Below are 10,963 nucleotides of genomic sequence, written 5' to 3'. Positions count from 1 at the left end.
CTGGATCAAGTGCTTGGCTACTTTGGGAAGGCAAGGACTTGGCCGTTTAGAGTTTCTTTAGCAAGTCGGATAGAAAGCGACATGCCGACTACCCAAGAGTCGGTCGTCCTTAATAGAGGCTAATAAAGGCGGCGAGCCGGCTACTCATGAGTCGGTCGTCTGTTTCAGAAATGCCGGGGGCCGTCTTATGCTATGTTCGTGCTTTAGGTCCTTAGCCATTTTTCGCGTGGGTGCCCGTTCTTCCTTACTCCTGCCTGCCTCACAGTCGCTCTGCGAGCTGCGGCTTTGCCAGGAGGCGGATTGGGCACCGCACACTACTTGTCTGACTGCGGGAAGCTTCTCATAGCGCAAGGCGGCGAGTCCCCGGGCCGACTAGTCAGGCCCGGTGCCAAGCGGCTTGTAATGAAAGTAACGTACTTGGAGGCATAATTCTTATCGTATAGATAACAAAAAGGGTAGTCCTCGAGCTCGTCTCGGGGGGCCCAAAGTCTTAGTACTTTAATACAAAGGGGTAGTGTGATACATACTACATCCACTGTAAAATCTTCGAAGAAGATTTGCATTCCACGGGCGTTCTGTCTCTTTGCCGGAATCGTCCCTCTTGCGCGCTCGGGGCTTCTGGGCGTCAATCAAATAGTAGGCGTCATTCCCTATCACCTTGCTGATGATGAAGGGGCCTTCCCAAGGTGCCGACAGCTTGTGCTGGCCGGCCGTTCGTTGGATCAGCCGGAGCACAAGGTCGCCTTCTTGAAAGGATCTTGGCCTGACCTTCCTGTTGTAGTATCGACGCAGACTCTGCTGGTAGATGCTGGAACGGCTGTGTGCCAACAGCCGGCCCTCTTCCAGCAGATCGACACCGTCTTGACGTGCTTCTTCTGCTTCTTCCTCGGTGTACATGGTGACTCGCGGGGAGTCGAACTCTATGTCCGTTGGGATGACGGCTTCGGCGCCATAGACGAGGAAGAATGGTGTGAAGCCGGTTGACTTGTTTGGAGTCGTGCACAGACTCCAGAGGACGGCTGGAAGCTCCTCAAGCCAACAGCCGGCAGATTGCTCCAGCGGTTTGACGAGTCGAGGCTTGATGCCGGATAAGATGAGGCCGTTTGCTCGCTCCACCTGGCCGTTTGACTGCGGATGGGCAACGGACGCTAAGTCCAGTCGGATGCCCTGTGTCACGCAAAAACGGGCCAAGGCGCCTTTGGCAAAATTCGTGCCATTGTCGGTGATGATGCTGTGTGGGATGCCGTACCGATTTGTGATGTCAGCGATGAAGGTCACTGCAGTCGGACCATTCAATTTCTTGATGGGTTTCACCTCCACCCACTTGGTAAACTTGTCCACTGCGACAAGTACGTGGGTCAAGCCACCCCGTGCCATCTTGAATGGTCCCACCATGTCCAGGCCCCAGACTGCAAAGGGCCAGGCGATGGGGATAGTCTTGAGTGCGGAAGCTGGCTGAAGTGGCTTGGAATGAAAAATCTGGCACCCCTTGCACTTTTGGACTAACTCTTTGGCCTCTTCCAGAGCGGTTGGCCAGAAAAAACCGTGCCGGAAGGCTTTGGCGACGAGTGCCCTTGAGGCCGCGTGGTGACCGCACTCGCCTTCGTGGATGTCTCTGAGGATTGCCTGACCTTGTTCTGCTTTGACGCAGCGTTGGAAGACGCCGGTAACACTGCGCCTGACCAGCTCTCTGTTGACTATGGTGTAGGCTGCTGCTCGGCGTTGCACTTGCCGAGCCAAGATTTCGTCAGTTGGCAGCTCTCTGTTTACTAAGAATCTGAGGATGGGATGGGCCCATGAAGGTGCTGCTATTTCTTCAACTGCCACCAGCGCGACTTGGATAAGGGCGGCCAGGCTGGGAGGCGGCGGGTTGGAGTCCGTAGCCGCTAGCTGATTTGACATAGTCCCGGGGCTGACTGGAGCAGTCCCCGGGCCGAGCTCTGGAGTATTCGATCTTGCTACTGCAGTCCTCGGGCCAGGTTCTGAAGTCCCCGGGCCGGCTTCGACTGTATGTTTCTTGGGGTTGGATCCGTCCTCCTCAGGCGGAGCCGGCACATAGATTGAATCCGATTCTGGTGATGGCTTGATAGAAGGCTTGAGGAGGCGCCGGAGGGCGACACCAGATGGTATTGCCTCGCAGGTGGAGCCGATTCGTGCCAAGGCGTCTGCTTGGTTGTTGTTGTTCCTTCGCACATGGAGGAACTCACACCCCTCGAAGTATCCGCTGAGTTGCTGGACGAGGAAACGGTAGCTCGCCATATTTGCGTCCTTGGCGTCCCAATCGCCAGATGATTGCTGGACCACCAAGTCAGAGTCGCCATAACACAGGATCCGGCGAATGCCGAGTTCTTTGGCAAGCCGGAGCCCGTGGATGAGCGCCTCGTACTCGGCCACGTTGTTGGAGGCGGCGAAGTGGATCTGTAGCGCATATCTGAGCTTGTCGCCCTTGGGGGAAGTGAGGACGACGCCGGCTCCCAGGCCGGTGCGCATCTTGGAGCCGTTGAAGTGCATCCGCCAATGGGTGGAGTCGGGCGCTGGCGGCAGATACTGGGTCTCAGCCCAGTCGACGAGGAAGTCGGCCAGTGCTTGTGAGTTGATGGCGGTGCGGGGCTCGTAGTAGATGGTGTAGGGAGCCAGGTCGATGGCCCATTTGGCCACCCGGCCAGAAGCATCTCGGCTTCCAATGATCTCGGCCAGTGGAGCTGTGCAGCCATGGTGATTGGATGCTCCTGGAAGTAAGGCTTCAATTTCTTGGCGGCAAAATGCACACCGTAGCACATCTTCTGGTAATGGGGGTAGTTCTGCTTGGAGGTTGACAACACCTTGCTCAAGTAATATACCTGTCTCTGGACGGGTAGCGCCTTGCCTTCCTCCTTGCGCTCGACTACAATGACCATGCTGACTACTCGGCTGGTGGCGGCAATGTATAGGAGCATGGGCTCTTTGGGAGTCGGAGCCACCAGCACAGGGGGAGTAGTCAACATCTTCTTTAGATGGAGAAAAGCCTCGTCCGCCTTGGGAGTCCACTCAAAGAAGGTCGTCTTCTTCACGAGCTGATACAAGGGTAGAGCCTTCTCGCCCAGTCGACTGATGAATCGGCTGATGGATGCCAAACAGCTGGTGAACTTCTGCACATCTAACAGTCGTCTGGGTGCCTCCATCATTTCGATGGCCTTGATCTTTACTGGATTGCACTCTATGCCGCGTTCGGAGACCAGGAAACCGAGGAGCTGGCCGGCTGGTACTCTGAAAACGCACTTCTCCGGGTTGAGCTTGATCTGGAATCGGCGCAGATTCTCAAATGTTTCCTTGAGGTCCTCCAGCAAGGTTCCACACTTCTCTGTCTTCACCACCACATCATCCACATAGACGTGGGCATTTCTGCCGAGTTGCTTCAGGAGGCACTTCTGCATGCAACGCTGAAAGGTGGCGCCGGCATTTCTCAAGCCGAACGTCATGGTCAGGTAGCAGAAGGCTCCAAACGGCATGATGAAGGCGGTCTTCAGTTTGTCAGCCGGGTTCAGCTTGATCTGATGATATCCTGAATATGCATCTAGGAAACTCAACAGCTCGCATCCGGCTGTGGAGTCTATCACCTAATCAATTCTTGGCAGAGCAAATGGGTCCTTGGGGCAGGCCTTGTTGAGGCTTGTGTAATCAATGCACATCCGCCACTGCTTGTTCTTCTTCAGCACTAGTACTGGGTTTGCCAGCCAGTCTGGAAAAAATACTTCCATGATGAAGCCGGCTGCAAGGAGCCGGGCTATTTCTTCTCCAACAACTCTTCTTTTTTCTTCTGACAGGCGGCGCAAGGGCTGCCTGACGGGCTTCACATCAGATCGGACGTGTAATTTGTGCTTGGTGAATTCCGTCGGGACACTAGGCATGTCCTTGGGGTACCATGCGAAGATGTCGCGATTCTCACGGAGGAAATCGACGAGCTCGCCTTCCTATTTGCTGTCAAGGCATGTGCCCATGACAGCGTACCTCTCCGGGTGCTCCGGGTCCAATGGTATCTTCTTTGTTTCTCTGGCCGGCTTGAATGATCCTTCTGCTTCCGACTCCTTGGTGTCGGGCGATAACTCGGGCTGCTTGCCGGCCATTGCCACGACCCGATCAAGGAGCCGTTTCTCAGCTTCGATCACCATGGACTCGGCCAGCCGACTGCTTTTGGCCGCGCAAGCGGACGACTTCCTGTAGTCGTCGGACACGGTTAGGATTCCCTTGGAACTCGGCATCTTCATCTTGAGGTAGGCGTAGTGGGGGACTGCCATGAACTTGGCCAAGGCGGGTCGGCCAAGCAGTGCATGATATGGGCTCTCAAGGTCCACCACCTCAAACCAAATTGGCTCTCGGCGGAAATGATCTTTGTCTCCGAAGAGGACATCTATCAGGATCTTGCCGATTGGTGAGCAGGAAAGGCCAGGGACGATTCCGTGGAACACAGTCCGGCTGCTCTGAAGCTGTCTTCGCTTGATTCCTAATTTCTCCATTGTATCCTTGTACATGATGTTGATACTGCTGCCTCCGTCTATCAGTACTCGCGAGAAGCGAGCGGCCCGCCTATCCGTGGCGAGTGTGGCGCTTAAGACCAAGGAGTAGGAGCCTGGACTCGGCATCACCTCTAGGTGATCAGCTCTGCTCCAACTGATAGGCTTCTCGGACCAATGCATGAACTCTGGAGTGCTTGATGCAACCGCGTTCACTTCTTGCTGCTGTTGGCGCCTGCTGCGCCGGTCATCCGCTACACTGGTGAACACCACATAGGCTCCATGCTCATCTGGGAACTCGTCTTGTATCGCGCCGACTGGCCTGACAGCTGGCTGCTGGGGCGGGGGTGGAGGAGGCGGCCCAGCAGGAGCGGGAGGGAGCAGGCCGTCCCCCTTGGCGATTCTGGTCAGCCAGTGGCATTTCCTGGTGGTGTTGTTTGATGGCTTCGCGCCGCTGTGAAACTTGCAAGGACCATCTAGAGTCTGCTCGTAGGAGAAAGCCGGCAGCCAGTTGGACTTGCCGCCCTTCTGCCGCTTCGCCGGAGGCGGTCCCTCCAGCTGCTGGTCCTCTGCCGTTGCCACTTGCCGACTGCTAGAAGTCGGCTGCGGGGCTTTGCGCTTCAGGTCATTCTGCTGTTGCCGCCGACTGGTGTCTCCAGCCGGAGTTCTTGGAGCCTGAGGGGCGACTTTGCCAGTTGTGCTGACCCGAATCTCCGCCTTCATGGAGGAGTCGGCCATGGCGTACTTGTCCGCTGTGATCAGTAGCTCGTCGAGGGTCTCTGGCTCGTCGTAGAGGAGCTTGTGCTTGAGGAGGGTGCCTTCTCTGCACCCGGCAGTAAAGTACTCGATGGCCTGCACCTCGTGCATGCCCTCGCAGGAGTTCCGGAGTTCGCCCCATCGCGTGAGGTAGTCGCGAGTAGACTCGTCAGGGCCTTGCACGCACAAGGAGAGCTGGCGTGGCTTGGGAGGTCGCTTGTACGTGTTCGTGAAGTTGCGGACGAAAGCCTCGGTGAAGTTGACCCAGCTATTGATGCTGCGAGGCTTCAGACTGTTTAACCACGTCCGGGCCGAGCCCTGGAGCATGAGCGAGACGTATCTTACGGCAACACGCTTGTTGCCGTTCGCTATGTTGACGGCTGTGGAGTAGTCGATCGGCCAATCTTCCGGCTTCACGGTGCCGGTATATTGGGGCGTGTCTCGGGGGAGCGTGAACCCTTTGGGAAAGGGCTCGTCCCGGATGCGGGGTCCAAAGCAGGGGGGACCCAACTCGTCTTCTTCTTCCAATGCCAGGGGTCGGTGGAGTCGGTCGATCTGGTGGCGGGCGTCGTTCTCTCCGACTCCCTCTCGGCGGCCAAGGCGGGCGTCGAGAGTCGGATGTTCCATGGGCGGCGGGGAGACTTGTCTTTCTCTGCGAGGAGGGGGAGGTAAGTAGTCATCCCGCCGTTCCACCGCTCTAGGGCGGTCGTCTTGGTCGCGCTCGATGGTGATGTGAGTCCGACTGCGGCTGGCAGCCGGCTCCTTGTCCTTCTTCCCACGGTCCCTACTAGTCGGTGTTCGAGACGTCGCACCTTGGTCTCAGCGAGGCGGTGGGTCGTCGTTTTGGCGCTGCGGCGCCTCGGTGCGGCAGCCGGCATTATTCTGCGTGGCAGCCGCGTCGAGGAGCTGCTGAACTCGCTCTGTCATTATGCGGCGCTCTTCGCCTTCGAAGTTGTCGATCTCGTCTGCTGCCGCCTGGGCGGCACGGATATTCTCTGCGGGTGTGGCATACACAGGGCGATCAGCCCCGAAGAGGTTGGCGATTGCCGCGCCGCGCTGTTGGACCGCGCCTAGGCGGCTAGGCCTGGTTGGAGCCGGCAAGCCGCCTACGGCGCGATCCATCTCTCGTTGGTAAGCTTCTGACAAGCGCCTCATTCTTGCCAGCTTCTTCGCGCCCTCGATGAGCTGAAGGCGGAGCGCCTCCAGCTTCCCGGCGTCGGCGTCTTCCGGAATCGGTGCTGCGAGGTCTCGCAGGGCCGCATCAAATGGGTCATGCGCTCCTTCACCGGAGCGCTCGCCGTGCTCGAGGACGAGGACCTCAGTGACGGTGCTTCCGCCGCTCCCCGCGTACGAGAGCGGCTCGTCGTAGACCACCACGCTGGTGGGGAACGCGTCGAGCAGCGCGGTGTCAGAGTCGACCAGCATCGGGTCGGTGGATCCTATGGACTCCAGATCCGTGGCAGGCTCGCCGGCGACGTGGAGTTGGTCGAGGAGGCCCGCGAGGGGGCTCTCGGGGCCAGTCGTGCATGCGTCGGGCGCAGGCTCGTCGGAGAGGCAAACCTCGCCGATAAGATCGGCGAGGCAGCTGGCTGCACAGGCGATCTCAGCGCCGCACAACGCGTCGGCACAGACACCGTCCGGTGTGTCGGGCTGGCTATGCTCGCCGGGGAGGAACAGGGTTCCTGTCCAGAGCAGATCTCCGTACGACGGTGCACCTCGCCCCACGGTGGGCGCCAAATGTCGGGGGTTGGATACGACATATGCCAAAGGATGGCTTATCATGGTGGGAGCGAGTAGAACGTCGCCGGTGCCTCGAAGCGGGATGAGGCGAAGACATGCACGCCGGCGGAACTTACCCAGCTTCAGGGCTCTCCTAGGATATAACACCCCTACTGCTGCTCTGCGGGGTCTCCGCATGATCACTGAAGCAAGGTAACTACAATGGTGCTACTGGAGCTGTTTCGGGAGGTAGGAGAGGGCAAGGCTAGCTCTCTCCTCCCTGGGCTATCTGGTCTATCTTCCTCTCTAGGTCTGAACCCTTTGCATGGGTGCCCCGGGGGGTTTATATAGGCCTACCCCCCGGGGGTACAATAGTAATCCGGCTAGGCGCGGGTCCCAGCCGTCTGTCTCTCAGGCCGCCGTCCTTCCTGCCGGCTTCTGGGGCCCACCGACTGGCGGGTCCCGCGGATAGGCTTTTTACTATAGCGGCACTCCTGATGACGCAGGCTCGGTCATCGGGTCGTGGCAACAGTGCCACCGTCTATCGGGTGATCACTGTCACCATTCCCCATCTCATCTGATTAATGGCTCATGGGGCCCCGGGAGGAGTCGGCCGACTCCAGGGAGGCCGACTCCCACAGGTCCGTCTTCGGTTAGCCCAGGCCGCCTTTGGCCCACCCACTGACAGGCGGCCCCACCACCTTCGAGTCGTACAGGCTGGCGTCGTGGGCACTGTGTACTGCGTACTGTGGCTGAAATCAGGGCAGGCATGGCAACAGTGCCGCATCTCGCCGGAGATCTTCTAGCGGTACGGCTCACTGTAGCCATGCCGGCTCTTCGTAAAACAGGGGGGAGACGGCCATGCCGTGACCGTACCCCGCGTTGCACTTCGGGATAAGGGAGGAGTCTTGGGCCGACTCTCGATAGTCGGCCTCCCTGGAAGTCGCCAGCTTGGAGTCGGCTTATCTGGGAGTCGCCGCCTGGGACTCGGCATATCTTGGAGTCAGCCCCGGGACTCGGCCTGAGGGGCGCGGCCTGCCCCGATGTCTTGAAATGTCCTGGGGCTCGGGTTAGCCTACCCGTGGCCCATTACTCTGACACTACTTCCGTGTCCATTTCCTAATTCTCCCCCTGCCCACTATTTCACAGGCTAGGCTCGGTGTGAGTGGAGATTGGCATGCATATGTACGGGAGGGTACCAACATCAATTTGCACAACATTTACAACGGTGACACCATTCCCGTAGAACCTTTGTCCAACATTGGGATCAGCCAAGCAACGGGCGACCGCATGAATTGGTACGATGGAACCACGGTGAGATTGAATAAGATAGCACGAACCTTGCACATGGCGGTCAAAGGCGGACCATGCTGTCTGCAGCCGATTTGTTTCCGTACGAGTAGGAAGACGCTGTGCTCCTTTCTAACCGTATCTTCGCGGTGACAAACCAGGGCACTTATTTGTATGGGACATATCCTACGATATACTCCCTCTCTCCCAATTTATTTGTTTTGAATCTTTTTGTTTTATAAGTTTCAAATTCATATTTAGAGCTCCCCATCACATGTTGAGATTACAATGTCCATTAAATTGTTGCGTGCATGTATAGTAAAGAAACAAATCTCGAGTTTGGCACGAGTTCGTGCTGCCGGAGCACCACAAGCCCTGGCGCAGGAGTTACATTTCCCTCTCAGGGCCGTCGGGACTAAGCTTCAACGCCTTACTACACCTACCTTTGAGTCAATAACATGTGGACCCGATAGGTGACTGGTCCACATGTAATGCTCCCGAAGGCAGAGGTGCAGTGGGGCCAAGAGGGGTGATCCGCAGGTAGGGGGACGTGTGGTTTCATGGGTTCGAGTGGCGTCGTGGGAATCGTGGGTGGCTGTGGTAGAAACTTGATGCTCGCCACATTTTAGGTGGCCCACATGTCATGCACACAAAGGCAGAGGGGTGGTGCAGCCGAGAGGGGTGAGGCGCACATCGGGGGGCGTGGTGCCGTCGGTTGGAGAGGCGTCGTGGGAATCGCGAGATGAAACATGATGGTTGTCGTAGTTGAACTTCCATGGACAAGCTGTCATGTCTACGGACACATGCACTGCATACCAATCACTGGAAGGAGTAGCAGAGAAAGCTATATATGCGGATAAATAGTTCCTTATAGTCAAGCAGACCCACGCTACTACTCTGTTCCAAAGACACGCACACCATCGAAATAGTCCATCTATATCAATATACACCGAGAGGGAATAATTTTTTTACAAGAGAGGAAATAGTTCATCCATCCATAATGCCCTCCTGCTGGTGCAGCGTTTTCTTCTTCTTCTGCTTCTTCTTCTTGTTCTTGTTCTTCTTGTTCTTCTTCTTCTTCTTCTTCTTCTTCTTCTTCTTCTTCTTCTTCTTCTTCTTGTTCTCATTCACTGTGGGAGACGGCTTCGTAACAAGCTCTTTGGACCTTGCATCTATCTCAAGACTCACACAGGCATCGAGGGCAGCATATTTTATCTGCTCGTACGTCAAGGGATAATTCTCCCATCCAGACAACCTTAATGCCACCGTCTCGTCACCCTTCTGAATATTTGTACCGAGCACAAAATTTGCTATGTCGAATAGGGACGATGTGTGTTTAGCACAATCTTCTACAGGAATTTTGATTCTGGTTTGTAGGTCAGCGATGCTGTCCAAATCAAGGTTGTACGGCTCCAGCTTCTGTTTGTCCCCTTCGATGGCTGCCCCACAGAAGTATACGTCCTCCCGAGACAAGAAATCGTGAAGCTCACCTGGTATGGAGGGCGAGTGTATGATGTGGTACACCAAAACATCATGTCCGAGGCACAACTGAAGGACGACGGCGGCTGGATCTTCCCAGAGGCACGCTCCATGTACTCTGCGTCGAGACCGATGACCCTCGTCTCTACCTTTTCGAGGGAGTTGGATACATTGTTGATCCACTGCCGAACAACCCTTGGGTTGACGGTGACAGTGGCAACTATGCGCATCGAGCCTTCTAAGAGGACATGTTGGACGCTAAAAACCTGCATCTCGATCTCTTTCACCATTTGGAACCGCTGGAACGGAGGGCTATGGTTTGGAGAATTAGGATTAGATGGCTAGTCTAACTGAAGTAGTAGATGATTATTTAAAGAGGTTAAAAAAATGTGAACACAGTGGGGTTTGGATGCAAATGAAGATGAAGGGGAGGTGAAGAAGCCGAGGCGAATCGGTTCCCGATGGAGAAGTAAATGGGAGAAGTGGCGTGCAGGTAGTTGATTAGACGGCTAGGTAGACTAAACGAAAAGGCTATGCGGGTAGACTGAGGAGTCGTACCTATTCCTGTACATGCCCATCCTTCCTGATAGGTGGGACCTATGCAAACAGATAAAAAAATGTGTCGTAGCTTTTTTTTAGCACATGAGTGGGAGACACAACATTCTCTGGTTAAGGAATACTCCCTCCGTTTAGGTGAGTATAAGTCACCTTATGAAAATCAGGTTTTCCCAAAACCTTTTGGCGTGGAGCATTAACTTCCTACTCGATCCCCTCCCATCCTCGTTAGCCAGCGTTCTCTTCCTCTGCTGCCGCGTTCTACCTTTCCATGTTTCCTCTTCTCAAGTGTGGAACGATCTGCATGCCGTCCTTGATGCACCAGAACGACCACTGCACGCATCATGGCAGGGCATTGATTGGGCATGCACGAGAATTTGGTTCTGCTCGCAATATGGATGATACCTGAACGATGAAGTGAACAGGCATGCTAGCATGGGAGACCTATTTCCGCTATACAATATTGGAGTACTCATGTTCCTACTACTACTAGTAGTAGTAGTACAATTGTGTTACACTTGATGGTCAAAATACTATTCATCTAGTCCTCACAGTGAAGTGACAACACCCTGCGCCTGACACTAGTCCAGGCGAGGCGGCGTGTTCGGGTTACCAAAGTCAGCCTCACCCTGTGCACTGTGCAGTCTGTCACCGCCGCTGTACAGCACATTGGC

The sequence above is a fragment of the Triticum aestivum genome, chromosome 4B (assembly GCF_018294505.1).
Source record: "Triticum aestivum cultivar Chinese Spring chromosome 4B, IWGSC CS RefSeq v2.1, whole genome shotgun sequence".
Classification (NCBI taxonomy): domain Eukaryota; kingdom Viridiplantae; phylum Streptophyta; class Magnoliopsida; order Poales; family Poaceae; genus Triticum; species Triticum aestivum.
The sequence above is the reverse complement of the archived record's forward strand: the minus strand, read 5'-3'. Positions refer to the sequence as shown.